The following is a 16783-nucleotide window of genomic DNA, read 5'->3' on the forward strand; positions in this document are numbered from 1 at the left end:
ACTGTAAAATGACATTATTTTTTGACAAAACCACGTCATTATACCAGCGAAATTCTCCTGTTAAACTCTTTTACATTGTAAATGAAGTGTGTAAAAGGCATAAAATAACAAGATGTGTTTGTGAAACACAATGTCCCCCTATATGATGTTTGACCTTGTAGGATGACCTTGACCTTGTGAAGGATGACCTTGACCTTGACATTTCACCACTCAAAATGTGCAGCTCCATGAGATACACATGCATGCCAAATATCAAGTTGCTATCTTCAATATTGCAAAAGTATTCATAAAATAAGCGATTTGGGCCACATATATTTGACCTCTGACCTTGAAGGATGACCTTGACCTTTCACCACTCAAAATGTGCAGCTCCATGAGATGCACATGTATGCCAAATATCAAGATGCTATCTTCAATATTGCAAAAGTATTTATAAAATAAGCGATTTGGGCCACATATATTTGACCTCTGACCTTGAAGGATGACCTTGACCTTGACCTTTCACCACTCAAAATGTGCAGCTCCATGAGATACACATGCATGCCAAATATCAAGTTGCTATCTTCATTATTGCAAAAGTATTCATAAAATGAGCGATTTTGGCCACATATATTTGACCTCTGACCTTGAAGGATGACCTTGACCTTTCACCACGCAAAATGTGCAGCTTCATGAGATACACATGAATGCCAAATATGAAGTTGCTATCTTCAATATAGCAAAAGTTATTGCAAAATGTTAAAGTTGGCGCAAACAGACAGACCAACAGACAGACCAACAGACAGGGCAAAAACAATATGTCCCCCACTACTTTAGTGGGGGACATAAAAAGAAAATTTTTTGGTGGAATGATAAATAGAATAATAGGTTGGTGACATGGATGGAGAATGGTTATCTGGCTTGTCGTCGGATCTTATTGGGTTCGCCTTCGACTCACCCGATAATTCCTGCGACTTGCCAGATAACCATTCTCCATCCACGTCAGCAACCTTATTTATTCTCTATATTCATACAAAAAGTACTAATGTTGATATAAATTAATTAATTAAATACTTCACACTAGGCTTATTATCACTCGGGCATGACTTTGTATATAACAATATCAGAACGTTTTTTTTAGTTTTTGCATTTAAGTCATGATTTTTTAAGGGAAAATAAAATACTTACAAAACACTTACGCAAGAGAGGCTCTATTTGTTTGTTTAAAAGACTTTTACATTATAAAAGTAAACCTGACAAAATATCTTTAACAAAAATTACTACATTAAAGAATCAACCAATGCCTTTATTCAAATATGTTCACCCCCTTGATCAAATTTGCTAACAATTTTCGGACTATGTGGACATATTGAAATCATCTTCAATTGAATCGGCTCTTGAAATTAAGTTGGAATCCAGAATGGAACTAAGTGTTGACAAAGAAGATTAATTGGTTAATTAAGAAACATGTTATCACTGTCATCAAATTATTAATTGTCAATTTTTGTTTGCCAGATTTAAGTTCAATTTTAAGAGGTCTTACCTACTGAGTGGTAATGGGATTTTATTATATAAACACTTAATGTGGGTAATAATAAAACTGAATTGAAAAGGATTTGAAAATCATAGGGCAGTGGAAGTCCTGTACAGAGAACAAAAGAAACTCAGAAGTATGTCATGCCAAGGACATTCCCATAATCTTCACATTCACTTTAAACATTATCTTAATGATTCCACACTTCACTTTTGAAATGTACACATTACTTAATCAACACAGAATTTGCTGAAACCATTATTATATTGTCACCAATTTGTCACCCAAGTGTTAACCAATACCTTAAGACCAGCAATTTCCGACGCTTAAGACGTTTCTTGGGCAAACCAAAATGGAGAACATTTCAAGCACAAAGTCTCCAACTCGACTCGAAAAAACAAACCTGCAAAAATATTGACCGAATGCTCACGTCAAAAGAAAATCAATTTATAAAACCTCGTTTTACGAATATGTTCAATACTTAAGAAAAAAAATATTTATTTAAAAGATTTTTTTGCCAACCACAACAAATTACCTTTTGAACAAGTGTATGTTGTTTTGCAGAACACTTCATCTAGTTATATAGTGTGCTACAAAGCATAACACAGATGGCACTTGTGACATTCTAGACTAGTTAAGTATGGGGTTAATTGTTCTTGAAACTTGTTTGAAGTCCATGAAACTATTTCTGTACCCTCGAGGGACATTTCTACCACTAGTCGGCCTATTGTCAAATGAATTAAGTAGGTGTCAATACCTTGCTTGTAAAGATATTAAAAGGGAACACAGCTTTGATGACAGCTTCAAGATCTGTTAAAAGGTTAGATCCTCCTTGAGTATGTCACTGCAGACTAAATCTAAACAGCATTACAGGTAATTTTTGTTGATTACAGCAGCCATATTTTGTCCTTTTTTATTGGCTTTTGGAAGATTATATTAGCTTTATTGAAAATACCCCTGACATACAGCTGTTTTTTTCCTGTCATTTGCTTGGGGTAAGTAAGGCATAACATTTCCAGTAAAGTTGCCTTTCAATAAACTAACAATTAAAAGTGTACATACTGCTTAATCCTATATCTTTCAGGTAAAATGCATCAAAAGCCGGAGGCTTATAGAAGTCCATTTCCAGGGTAGAACCAGTACTTGGTGTCTTTTTGGGAGATCTAAAGAATGCTTCCTCGATGTGGAATGATACCATGACCTCCCAGTCCCTTGGCAGTCACTATAATGTACTCCGCCACATACTGCTTAATGTAACATCATTATTTAGTTTTCTTGATTTTTAAGTCTAAAGCTATTTATGTACTTATTTTGAAGCTCCTAATACTAATAAGTAGATAAAAGTAATGATAAATGTGATAACCATAAATAAATGTACATTAATTATGAACTTTAACCTTTTAACCTTTGTGATTTATTCTACCTCTTTGCCTTGTAGGCAAAAATCCAATTTCTATTAAATTAGCATTTCAATGCTATCCAACGATTCCTTTTAATAGTGAATAAGCATTTTAAGACTGTATTTGCTCTTCAAATTAAGTGGGCATAATTTTGTTGTCACAAGAAATTATAAAAAAATTGTAGTTTTCCTAAAACATGTCTTATAACAGAGTACAACATGATTTAATGAAATGTGATTAGTGTCTACAATTTGAACTAATATCAGACTGCGGTTGCAAACAAGTCTGTCAATGGAAAATGTTAAGACAGATAAAATGAAAATTTAATATTTCTTTTGTCAGTAATGGATCTCAAATGGGGTACACCATAGACCGCTTGTGGTAAACAGCCCAAGTATGTAATTACAGCCCAATTACTGACCAAGATTCATTAGATGCTATTAGTCCCATTCAAGTTGCCAAAGGCCAGTCAGCGCCAAGTACCAGAAGTAGTATGAAATTTTAATGCAAGAAAAAGGTCAAAATAGGAAAGTTAATGATACTCTATCAGCCATACCAATTAAAAATATATTTTTTTATAAAGATACCCAACAGTTTTTTTCACCATTTTGGGAATGCGGCCACTGGTCCCTTTGGAATGGGAAAATTCGCTGGTTTTTGACTAAAATTGGAAAATTAGTGTTGTTGTTGTTTTGCTAAAATATGCTTTAAAATTGAGAATATAAGTGTTTTCAGTATTAAATCAACTAAGGTAGAACCTATATGGGAATATGGATGGGAGATGAACAAAATATTGAGATCTAAAAAAAATATAAAAAATTTGAAACCTAAATTAATTGCGAATTTTTATCTTCCATTTGGAAACAAGAGATGTGTTTGTCAGAAACACAATGCCCCCTACTGCGCCGCTTTGAAGCCATATATTTGACCTTTGACCTTGAAGGATGACCTTAGTTTAAACCTATTTATTTTAGCTCGATTGCGTCGAAAGCCTTAGGCTTATATAAACGCTCTCGAGTCCGTTTCCTGGGCCTAGAACCAGTACTTGGTGTCTTTGGGGGAGATCTAAAGAAGGATGACCTTGACCTTTCACCACTCAAAATGTGCAGCTCCATGAGATACCCATGCATGACAAATATCAAGTTTCTATCTTCAATATTGCAAAAAGTTATGAGCAATGTTAATTTTTTCGGACAGACGGACGGACTGACAGACAGACGGACGGACAGTTAAAAAACTATATTCTGCTCTTCCGGGCATAAAATTATATACTTTTTTCCATTGGGAATGGGGCCCTATTACCGGACCTGATTTTGAATGAATAACACACACTGCCAAATGACAGATTGAATAGTTCCATCAATTTGTTTTCCCAAACTATTTAAAGGTCTCACTGGGTGAATCCAAGCCCCCCCTCCCCTGACCTTTACCCCACGGCAGTCTTATTGATAACATGCATGGTGCCAAAGGGAAACTTTTACATTGGTTAGCTGTATTAAGATGACATGTTAACTAGTTAATACATTTGGACGACTAAGGTCCCCTAAAATATTGTTGGTACCATACAGAAAAATAATAAGTTACTGTTTGCCACAATAGCGCTTATGTTGACACATTTTAAATGTTAAATTGGTTTAGAATGATCACGATATTCAAGAAAAATATGCTAATCGAGAGAACCGAGAACCAGTGTTTTTAAGTAATGAATAATAACCTGTCAAAGACCTGAAATGTATACTACTGCAGATATTTGTCCTCACCATTGTTTTAAAAAGGTATTTAACAAATTGTGAAAAGGTGTCATATAACTATGTAAAATAAACAAGCATTGATAAAACAAAAGACCCTGACTTTTTGTCCTTAATACAATAAATAACAAAAATGCATGGAATTTAAACTTGACAATATTAAGTTTGAGTGGAAAGATAGTGCCATTTAACAATTACATTACAATGTATATTGTGTTCAAAGTTTGATTCATTTTCTCAACTGCCTGTTAGCATTATGCCATACGGACCTTGACCTTCACAAATGTACCCACATAAAAAGGAGTGGCCAAGTCGTCAATAGAACTTTATTAACGCTTTGACTTATTATAATTTAAATAAGTATGCTGGTATATCTTGAGCGAGTAAAAAATCTATCAGTTAAGAAAACAAGAGATCAAAATCAATGTAACAATATAAAAAAAATCCCCTAAACATTTCAACATATTGATGTCTTGGCTGCAAGGGAAGGCCAGGCAGGCCAGGGTAGGCCAGGCAGGAGGGGCAGGAGAAGTTTCTGAATCATGGTCACAATTCAAGCAGGCACCAAATGGTTTTCTGTTGCCGTTAATTGGGGGGGTTTTAACACATCTTGAGCTAGAAATCTATATTAGCAAGAAAATGCGAGCCAATGGCCCCTTAAAGTTGTGCAGGGCACATAGATATTCTTAGAATGGTCTCTTTACAAGAAGTAGTCTGACAGAGTAAGTGTGGGCAAATGTAGTCAAAATTGTACTTCATATCGCTGTTGCATGGCAGCAGTTCATTATCTGTAAATGGCACCATATATGACCAAAGACACACAATTTAAACTTAAGTTTTATGGGAAAATCATTGACAATTATCAGGTTCATCCAAATTTGTACCAGTTGAAGGAATCATTATATTCTTTTACAAAAAAAGAGTCAACCACAAAAAGCGGTAAACAATAAAACTATACAATATGAATAAACCTGAAACACTTATTTAGATCAACATTAACCAAAAAAACGCATAAAAAACGTATTTATACCTTCGTTTTGGAATTAAAAAGTTATCCATATGACACTGTCTGTGGCTTTAGATCAAGCACTACAAAAACTAACAAACGAAAATTAATGCTTCATTTTTTCGCCGTCTCTTATCCAAACCAATGTTATAAAATTATGCGTAATTTTACGGCAGTCTTGGGTAAATGATTTGCTGGGCAAAACTAATCCAAATTAATCCAATTTAAATGAAATATCCTTTACTGACCAAGTTTAATATATGTCTATTGGTTTTTCATGTATAACTTTTGTAGATATAAGAATACTCCTTTTAACATCAATAATTAATTAAGCTTAACAATTTCAGGAAGATGTGCATACTTATTTAAGAGAACTGTAAATTAAACTCTTCATTGGCAATTAAACAAAAACTGTTTCTTTGTTTTATTACATGTATACAGCTTTTACAGAGTTTAAGTTCTGAAAGATATCAAATATCACTTAAAAGTTTCATATTTGTTTTATACTTTACCAAGGGATCAAGCTTTTTGTTAAATTCTGTCTACAATCAGTTGATGATTGAGACAATCTTGAGTTGTTTTCCTGGGTAGAACCAGTACTTGATGTTTAAGGAGAAGAAATTAACCACACTCCCTGAGAAGATATCGAACACTGGACCTCCTTGTTAGATAGACAAAATATCAACTACAACACCGTGACCTCTTCCTGGGTAGAACCAGTAGCGGTAAACCCGATACATTTAGATATGTATTTTCACGCATTTGTAGTCCCTTAGAAAGTTATTATTTATTTAAGACCTTTCTTACTAAATTCAGGTTTTAAAGGCTTCATTTCCAACCCTTAGTTTGTAACTGATGAGCAGCAAACAGCATAAAACCTGAACAGACTGCGAGTTACTCGCAGGGTGTTCTGGTTTTATGCTGTTTGCAAAAGCCATTTTCACTTTGCTTCCAATGGGGAAATGGTTGAAGTATCGCCATCTAAAGCCTCTATTGATTCTTCTGTACCCAATCAAACTACAGACATCAAGAATAACACGTTTAAATTTAGCAAAATAAATAAAATGCTCTTTTTTTTAAAAACAGCCTAATAGAGCAGAAATCGTTTTATACAAGCGACGTGTGTGTCCGCTAACTGGTTGTGACGAGAGGCTTATCAATACAAAGGCCAATCTTAGAAGTATAAGTAAATTGTGAAAAGAACTGATATATAATATATATAATTTAAGTATGCTCAGGTGGCAAATTCTGCAAGGATCAGACTCGCACTGGATACCTGCTGCAGGAGCATTATAATATTTTACTGCTCAATGTAAACTATATTATCAACCACTGCAGTTAAATTATAATGAATATAGGTGTATTAATACAAAGTATTTGCCATGCAAATTTCGTAAATAAAAATCTGTCACCTCAACATACCATTGCACTGTCTTTGTTTTGCAGTCCAGAGGCATCCTGTTTGGTATGCACACATGATAATCCATGGTTGGATAACTTCCTAGCACACTTCCATGTTTTAAAAACTCACCACTGCATCACTATTAATTAACATGATACAAAATTATGAATACATTATATTTATTTATATACCCCTCCTATTTATTTTGATATTTTTTTAACAGGAAATGCATTACACATTTACAAGTCTTATGCCCACCCTATTTACAATCAGTTTACCAATCTTTACAAGTAAAACAACAATGCAATCCCCCCAAAAAAACATCCAGGTATGAGAAAAAACATTGAAAAAATGACATTGCAACAAAATGTCTCACACAAGATGGCCCAAGGGTCAGGAGAGGGCATTAATTACCTCAATACAGCCTCGCCAATGTGACAGCAAGCCTGTTAACTATTAGCCCATAAGCAAAACACATAGCTCACCACAAAATACTCCTTAATAATTAATGGACACTAATCATATTTATGCATTAGTATAGGTATATTGTTCATATGTGACAGTCATGCACATACATATAACACAACCTTTGTGGGGGGGGGGGGGTTTATTTTTTGAAGCAAACATAATTAATTCATTTGGGATGTGGTAATTTTCAGGAGCATAAAGCTAAGAGTACAATCTTACTAAATAGACTCCTCATACCTAAATGATGATCACAATAATAAATGATAGTCTCTGAGGCAATTCTCCAACCTGAGTGTTATTTTTTTCAGTATTTAACAATGGATTGGCATATTTGTGCACCTACTTTTTGTTTGGTAACAAAGTAAAACACTTTCAGCTCCATTTAAAACAAGGCTATTGTCAAGCAATATAGTCCCCCACCGGCTCCACCATTGTCAGAAATTTCACCATATTCAGATAAAAAAATTTGTAGTTGCCATAGCAACCACAATTTTTGACGTAGGAACAAAATGAAACTAGAGCTTTGTCACAGACGTGACGAATACCCCCACATGCCGCATTGACACATAATATTTTGCATGTCATCTTCACAAAAAACAGCGGACACCATGCTCAATTTTTAAAACGCACTAAGTGACCCCTTGACCTAGTTTTTGACCCAGAAAGGCCCATGTTTTAACTTGGCCTTAAGATCATCTCCATAAAACTTCTTAGTACCAAGTTTGGTGAAGATCAGATGTAAACTACTTGAATTAGAGAGCGGACAACATGCTGAATGTTTAAAACGCACCAAGTGACCTAGTTTTTGACCCGACAAGGCCCATGTTCGAACTTGGCTAGACATCATGTAGATACAACTTCTGACCAAGTTTGGTGAAGATCTGATGAAAACTACTTGAAATAGAGAGCGAACACTTAATACGTACCGATCGACAGACAAGCTCACTCCTATATACCCCCCCTAAACTTTGTTTGTGGGGGTATAATGACGTGCATAATGTCCATATTGCCATCTATCCATGTTGCAAGTTTCATGAAAAAATATTAAGAACTTTTAAAGTTATCGCAGGATCCAGAAAAGTGTGACGGACAGACAGACAGACTGACTGACACACAGAGCGCAAACCATAAGTCCCCTCCGGTGAAACCGGTAGGGGACAATAACCAGCAGAAATATGTCTTTGCTGTTCTTGTAACAACAGTGAAAACTTCTGATGTTGAATACTGTGGGAACATATTCATTATTTTTGCTCCTCACACGATCCCTATTACATTCAGACTTCAATAATTTGGCTGTGCTATAAAAAATTCTGGAATAAACCTTTGACTTGGGAGTGTTACACTGAGTTGGGCAACCTTGCCTGAGACACCCTAGACAAAGTCGTGGTAGCATCCCAACAGCGCTACACATGAGCAAGTCCTGACAAAAACTTGGCTTAACCGTTGTGTGCAAATTGCAGACTGCACAGATCATCACAATAATTTTTGTGTAAGAAAATTAATCTGTTTACAAATGGTGCATCCATTACCTTTCAAAAGAACTTCCATGACCTCAGAATCGTTGTTTTGTGCGTTAAATTAGTAATGTTTGCATGGGACAATGCAGATGCCAATGAAGATACTGTTTCACCACAAAAGTATTTGTTATTTCTCAAACATCAATTACCTGATAACAAGATATCACAAACACAGCCACTTAAATTACCCTGTTGGAAATGGACACAGATAAAATTCCACTCCTCTTCAATGTAGCCATATTTACCATACAGATAAGTTGTACCTCACAAATTTGTGGGTTCAAACATTTTCCTTACATACGGTATTTTAATTATATACAAATATATATATTTTGCAAGAAGCTTTGAAAGGCCCATGAACTGAACTCCTCTGAGCAGTTTCTGTGATGTCTCCTTCACCATTTTAGAAATCATCCAGACATCATTAGAACAAATGTTCTTTGCAAGTTTCATGATGATTGGGCAAACACATTTTTCTTATAGAATTCACAAGGTTACACTATAGCCATTTTAGGAAAACTACTAGCCTATTGGTGGTTGTGTTTTGAGTTAAATAAAAATCTGGGCAGGGCCCTTTATTTAGATCCCAGGGACATGATATGAACAAACGTGGTAGGTGAGCCTCATATGTTGTTAAATAATAAATATCTAGCATCTGTTTAATACCCCCGTCACACCGGACTGGCGTCCTTACCATAGACGCCGGAGGAACGCAGTTAGGACGCAGTGAAGACGCCGAACATTACTCAGGACGCGAGCCCACGGCTACAACTTTGAACATGTTTAAAGTGGTCGCCAAAGTCCGGCTTTTTAACGGCGTTCTGTTACGGACTCAATAGTCGTAGTATGTACGTGGCAGGGTTGCTGTAAGATCGCCATGGACGTCGTGTGGTCGCCGCTCCAACCCACAGAAAAGTATATTTGACTGCAAGGGCACCGTACGGCGACCTTATTGTGACTTTAGTACGTCCTTTGTACGTCTATTGCGTCCTCAGAACGACTATGGCGTCCTTACTGCGACTTCATTGCATCCTTACGGCGTCTATTAAGACCCTACTACGACTTTGGCATTCCTCTTCGACCCCAATGCGTCTTTAGGGACGTATTAAGGGCGCCATGAGGACGTGCAGAACGCCATAAACCAGGACACTGGTGTGACGGAAAGGCGAATTTTTACTGAAAAAGTCATTGGCGTCCTTACTACGACAATCAGAAATTTCCAGAAACGCAGTCTTAGGTCACCGTAAGGACGCCAGTCCGGTGTGACTGGGCTATAAGGGAAGGAAAGTATACATAAGGGAAACCTGTTTTGTCTATTTTGAGGACAATTGTGACAGCAGGGACTTGAACACACAAGTATTAGATGACCACCATATGATGTTGACCAACATATGATGTTATATGCCAAATATAACACCTCTGGACCTCGCTGTATTTGACAATAACATTTTGAAAGGTTATATTGCAATATAACAACACATTTATCATGTATGATTCCTGGGCAATGGCCATTTTTGACCCCAGGGGTATGATTTGAACATAAATAGTACAGGACCACCAGATGATGTTACACACCATATATTATACTTCTGACCCTCCTGGTTTCGAGAAATAAAATTTTTGAAGCTCTAACCCTACAAATGCAATGGACTGAAACAATTTGAAATCTTTGAAAATGGGTAACCCAAGGCTCCCTCCTGAGAAGTTTTTGTTAAAAATCATTATTGTAGTTTATATGGAAAAGTTGTTAGAAGAAACAATTACACAAGCTAACACGCAGCCACTGACTGGTGGCCACCAACATAATATCCTAAATGCTTTCGGTGTCCCAAAACAGAATGAGCTCAGGTAGCTTAAAAATGCACATGTCATAATTACAATTATTCACACAAAAAATTAAATACAGGTACTTCTTTTATGACAACAAGACGCAAATACAATTAATGGACCATAATTCTTGTGTACACATGGAGCCCTTGCCCTGTGCGTAAAGTGCTGTCCCAGATTATCCTGTGCATTCAGCAGGGACCACACGTAAACTTCCGCCTTAACTGGATTTTTGTTTCAAAGACACTTCCCAGACTTTTTCCGCCCTATGCCACGGGTCTGAAATTCGGCCCCATTCCCAATGCAATGCAAATCTGGTTGTTTTTTTCCCAATTGAATTTTTTTTCCCAATTCCAAAAAAAAAAAAAAAAAAAAAAAAAAAAAGTTTTTTTTTTGTTTTTTTTACCTTAAAATATATAAGTTAACCTGATCCGGTGTAGAAAATAGAAAGTGTTGCAAAATTAAATTATCTGTTGCCTTAAATTTGTTTTAAAAACTGTAAAATATGTTAATGATTATTTAAGACTTTCCTTATTTTCCTCAAAATCCGGCGCTTCGCATGATTTTTTTCACCTCAAAAAAGGCCAAGCCTTTTCCCCAAATTCAGATTAAAAAACCTGCACTTATCTCACATGTTCATAATACATTGTAAAATTTTAATAATAAGTTATCAAAATAGTCGTTATTTACCAGTTAACGGCTTCTTTGAAATATAAGAAACACTATTTACATGCCATTATTTTTCCCAATTTAGCCAATTTTGCGAATATTTTTTTTCCCAAAATGGGGGTTTTCACGACGCGAAATTCCCAAAATTCCAGTGTGGCGTATTCCCAAAATGGAGCGGAAAAAGCCTGCTTCCTTAAAACAACAAGAGATGTGTTTGTCAGAAACACAATGCCCCTATTGCTTTTAAGCCATATATTTGACCTTTGACCATGAAGGATGACCTTGACCTTTCACCACTCAAAATGTGCAGCTCCATGAGATACACATGCATGCCAAATATCAAGTTGCTATCTTCAATAATGCAAAAATTATTGCAAAATTTTAACCAAGGTTAAAGTTTTGGGAGTCACACACAATGAATGAAGGAATGACAGACGGACAAAATTTAGTGTCAGGCCAAAAACAATATGCCACCGATCTTTCGATCTGAGGGCAAAAAAAACAACCCATAAAAGCATTAAATGTTGTCCCTATTTGGTCTTTGAGGTCTGCGCAGGCTAATCTGAGATGACAATTTACACACATGCATTTAGCCCAGTTTTTCCTGAACAAAGCTCATTATAGTCATAGTATTATTTTGAGAAATTTCAATTGTTCAAACATTCAGGTTCCACACTCAGGCAACATAGGTCTAATTTGTGATATTCCAACATTTGCAAAAGCAATTTTAATTGTTGCACACATTCTAGAAAATTCAAACAAACAAACTTCACACATGTTTACACCTACAATTGCATGATTACAAGTTAAATATTTAACTTTACAAACCACAAACTCGGAAGTCATAGTAATCATCCTACTGGGTTGATAACTAAATAAAATACTTAGAAACCATTTATTTTCAAAAGTTATGAAATAATTATTCTTTTTATTCTGCTATTTAAAAAAGACCGTACAATGGACCCGATCCGAAAGCAAACGGAACCTATCTTAAACCAACATTGTACAGAAAAATTACAATAAAAAAACAACAACAATAATAATAAAATAGTAATAACATTTTTTTTAGAAAGAAGTGTGTTATGATTATTAAATCTCAATTTAATTTCATAAACATATAACAAAGTATATAAACATAATTTCCCTGAAAAAATCCAGGAAAAGGCCTGATGTGTCAATATTTGTTAATAAAAAAATCCCAATTTGTTCCATTTGCAGATTTTTTTGTTCTTCAAAATTTGCAATTTTAACAATTTAAAAAACCCAATTTAACAAGACTTCTTTCCCCATAATGGCTAGAAAAAACCCTCTTAATTTAGCAACATTGGTTATAACAATGAAGAAGAACATGATGATTACCATAACAAAGTTAATTATTTAAATTATTATCATCAAATTCATTTTTGACTATTTTTTGCGTGCAAAACATCTCATTTAGGAGACATTAAGTGAGCAAGTACTTTTTAAAAGCATTAAATTACATTTATACATTTACCTATGTTGCTCCAATGTTTTTCTTTCTAACTCCTTAAAAAACTGCATGCTGATATTCCTTCATAACTTCATCAATAGTCTACAAGAAAGTATCCACATCAAAGGTAAACCAGGCATCAATAAATTGGTCCTGATCTTTTCAATCCACACACATTAACAATTGTGCATCATGCAGTTGAATTAACCGCAATTTCAATCAAGTAAAACTGTTTGTCTATCCAATCACAACACAGTTTATATACACTTCTACCTATAAACACTTTCTATCATCAAATCAAATATCCTGATTTCATCATTAGCATTGAAGTAACACCATTTAAGTTATAAAATCCCATTTTTGAACATTTTAACCCATAAATGCTGCATGGTCTTTTGTTCTCCTTTCCATATTATTTCATTTTCAAACGCAAACATTTGCTAAGCCTGGTACAGAGTCATTCTGATTTGGTCTGATATCCACGCCTGACAAGTTACAGTCACTACAAAAATGTACTTGAGCCTCACTGGTTAAGGTAACGTTCAATTCAATCACACAAGTTCGGGATTAAATTCTTTGTGTAGCTCACTTACTCTTGCAACTGCTGCACCTCCAAATTGTGGTAAAAATGCTATTTATAGCTCTATTCTTATTTGCATCAAGTAATGCTGACATATTATTCAAAGCAGCATTGTCCCATCATCATAACTGATCAGTATCCTTTAAATCAAATGGACGAATTATATGCTTAGGCAGAACTGTTGAGAAAATTATAGAAATTATATAAATCTCAACACAAAGTTTAAAGAAAACAAGTCCGAAGCTGTTAAACAACTATTTGAATTTCAAAATTTCAAAAGGCAAAACTTGTAATTGCATGTTTCTATTGTATATATCCTGGCTTAATGATATAATCTTCACAATTATAATCACGTTACTTCACCAAAACAAGCTGAAAAACAATTAAAGATCTTTTGAAGTGGCAACACTGAACACCTTTGTAACAATGATCTGGTTGTTTCAAATAAGGACAAATTTGCTATGAAACAGATTTGTTGAAAAGTTGAAGCAAACAAAACAAAAAGTCTGGCCTGTAATACAAAATACAATATGAGTAAATATAGATTCTTTCAAAGCCTTGGGTCAAAATTTATTGGATGAGCAGTAAAACAAAAGGTGTAAGAATATTTTCAAATGCTCATTAAGCTGTGAAATACATGCAGAACAAAAGCATCACCATAATCTGAGACTTACAGACATCTACATTGAACTATCTTGGAGCTTACATACAATTCATCACCACTCTACCACCACAATCTTTACACCATATCCCATTACATACACAGGCATAGCTTTTGTAAACAATAACTCCTACAAATAATTATATAAAATGTGGACTTTTTATACAACTCAAAGATCTGTTTACAGTAAGATATCAGGACCAAAATCTGGAGTCAATCTTTCACAATTATGATTACTGATAAACAAGTATAAAATAACCACCATGTAGGAGTTATCTCCCTGAATATGTCTGCCTTTGATAATAGATGATCAGTTTTCAATGCATCCAACAAATAATGATATCAACTGCTATGAATGATCTATTTATCAGTAAACATTAGCTACCTATAATTCAAATGTGAATGCATAAACATTATGAAAAGTCTTTGAATGCACGCCAACGTGGCAGAATACATTAACATTTCATAAGCACATTTGTTTTGGTGTCACCTGACACATCCATGCACACATTATTATTTAATATATTCACTGCAGAGACAGGGTTTTTATCATTCCAAATAAACTATTGAATATAAAGTAATGTTCAAAGAACCAAATTCAATGGCGCCAACAAAAAAAAAAATATATCCAGGAGACCATTTCAATACTCTTTTTTTGTAAGTAAGATATGATTCAAGATTACTGCTAGTTTGATTTTTTGTAACACAATATATAAGATTGTGATTCTTTTGGTTGCGATTGTAATGTAATTTTCAAATTGTACCCTCCAACAAATTTTAATTTGCGAGTGTTTGTGTGTTTGTTTTTGTTATCGCTTCTTTCAAAGTCTGTGTAACAAACATTTTTTCACTGACTTATATGAAACTTTTAACTATTTTATTTCCAGAGAATAAATAATTGTGGATCCAGTTATTTGAAGAAAATATTCCAACCGTTCTGATCCTACTGTTGGAACCTGTCAAGTTCTAGGCCCCTTATAAAGGCTTAAAAAAGACTCCCATTTCCAGTTTCCCATCAAACCCTTTGTGTCCAACCTTTATAATATTTCAATGAATTGGTAAATGAAACTTCTTTAATTATATTTTTTTATTTTTTTCCCCAATAATATAAAATCTTTTTTAATAATAAGTGTACTTTCAATAACAAAAACTCTAACATTATTATTATGTAGGATATAACCAAAGTATTTTTCCTTTTTGTAGTGAAAAAAACATTCTTTTATGCATTAGAAGAGTCTTAATAACGATCCCTTTGTTTTGATGTTAAATACTGGTCAATGAAATATGTGGTAACAGTTTATGAGTCATGAAGGCATTACTGTTAAACTTCTTACAGCAAACTTTTGCAATACAATCACCTTAAGTATGGCAAAAAGAAATGGTAATGAACTTATGACTGTTAACTTATTCACTTTATATTTTTAGCAACAATCTGCACAAACCATTTAGTCATCAACTGTCAATCATCTTAGATGAGCTTCACATCAAAGAAGGTCAATTACAAATCATCTATTACATTAACTTAAATTTTCCACAATTTATGTACATAGAAGTGGGTGGGGTGGGATAACATTGATGGATTTTTTGCATCAAATAACTGCATGTGATGGCTGTTAAAAGATTGTGAGAGGTTTACTACCTGAATGACAAATATGTACACCGGTGATTGATATAAATAAATATTTTATAAGAAAACGGTGATGACAGAAATATTCATCAGCATGACAATACCATAAAACTGTCAACAGTTTTAACTTAGTATCTCTCACCTGTGTGTTTATCTTGATGACATCATCAGTATCTGTGTAGCGCATGCCTGGCTTAGGTCACATGAGGTCAAAGCTACTTTTGCTTTCATTTTTAAATGTAAGGGAAACAACTCCTGGCTTGTGTATTTGACTTAGTTAATATAAAATGCAACATTTAACTCCCTTACATTGTTATATTCATACATTTTTTTTTAAATTTTCAAAATGGTTGTACAGATGAGTTTCACAAATTTAACAAATTTATGCTTCTAATGTTTGAAATCTATCTAGAAATTTATCAATATATGCATAAAATATCGAAAAGAATATAAAGTTTGAACCTCAATCCTCCAAGTTTAAAACAAAGCTATGTTCCATTTTTTCTTTGAATTTTGAAAATATGGTCTGTTACATAATGACTCATTCAACCAATAGACCAAACAATCAGGTTTACTTTAAAGCCCGGTCAGACCGACTAACGAATATGTAACCGAGAGAAAACGGACAAAATATGCAGATTTTGGTTATCCGGTGATAAAATTTACCTGCTTTGCCGCTCAAGACGCTCGCAATCGGTGTGTGAAGCGTGGGAAACACACAATGACCGCACAAGTACCGGTGATGTTACGGAAAAAACGTACGTTTAACGGATATGTACCGGATGATAACAGTCGGCTTACGGATATTACCTTGCGAGTAACAGACTTCTACCAGATTAAAACGGTAGTGTAGCACATTAGTACCGGACAAAACGTTCTCCCAACGTGAGAGAA

At 34.5% G+C, this 16783-nt stretch overlaps 1 protein-coding gene across 2 annotated transcripts in view; it reads right to left on the reverse strand.

Annotated features, from left to right (window-relative positions):
• Window positions 1–16783, reverse strand: part of LOC127871514 (uncharacterized) — a 175309-nt gene that overhangs the window by 82613 nt on the left and 75913 nt on the right. The window contains exon 1 of one of the 2 annotated variants that reach the window (XM_052414511.1): window positions 16032–16065. The exons of the other annotated variant lie outside the window; for it this stretch is intronic. The gene's annotated coding sequence lies outside the window, so the exon portion shown is untranslated. Of the gene's footprint in view, window positions 1–16031; window positions 16066–16783 lie in introns of those variants that run through there. 2 annotated transcript variants of the gene reach the window in all.

Source organism: Dreissena polymorpha, chromosome 3 (assembly GCF_020536995.1).
Source record: "Dreissena polymorpha isolate Duluth1 chromosome 3, UMN_Dpol_1.0, whole genome shotgun sequence".
Lineage (NCBI taxonomy): Eukaryota > Metazoa > Mollusca > Bivalvia > Myida > Dreissenidae > Dreissena > Dreissena polymorpha.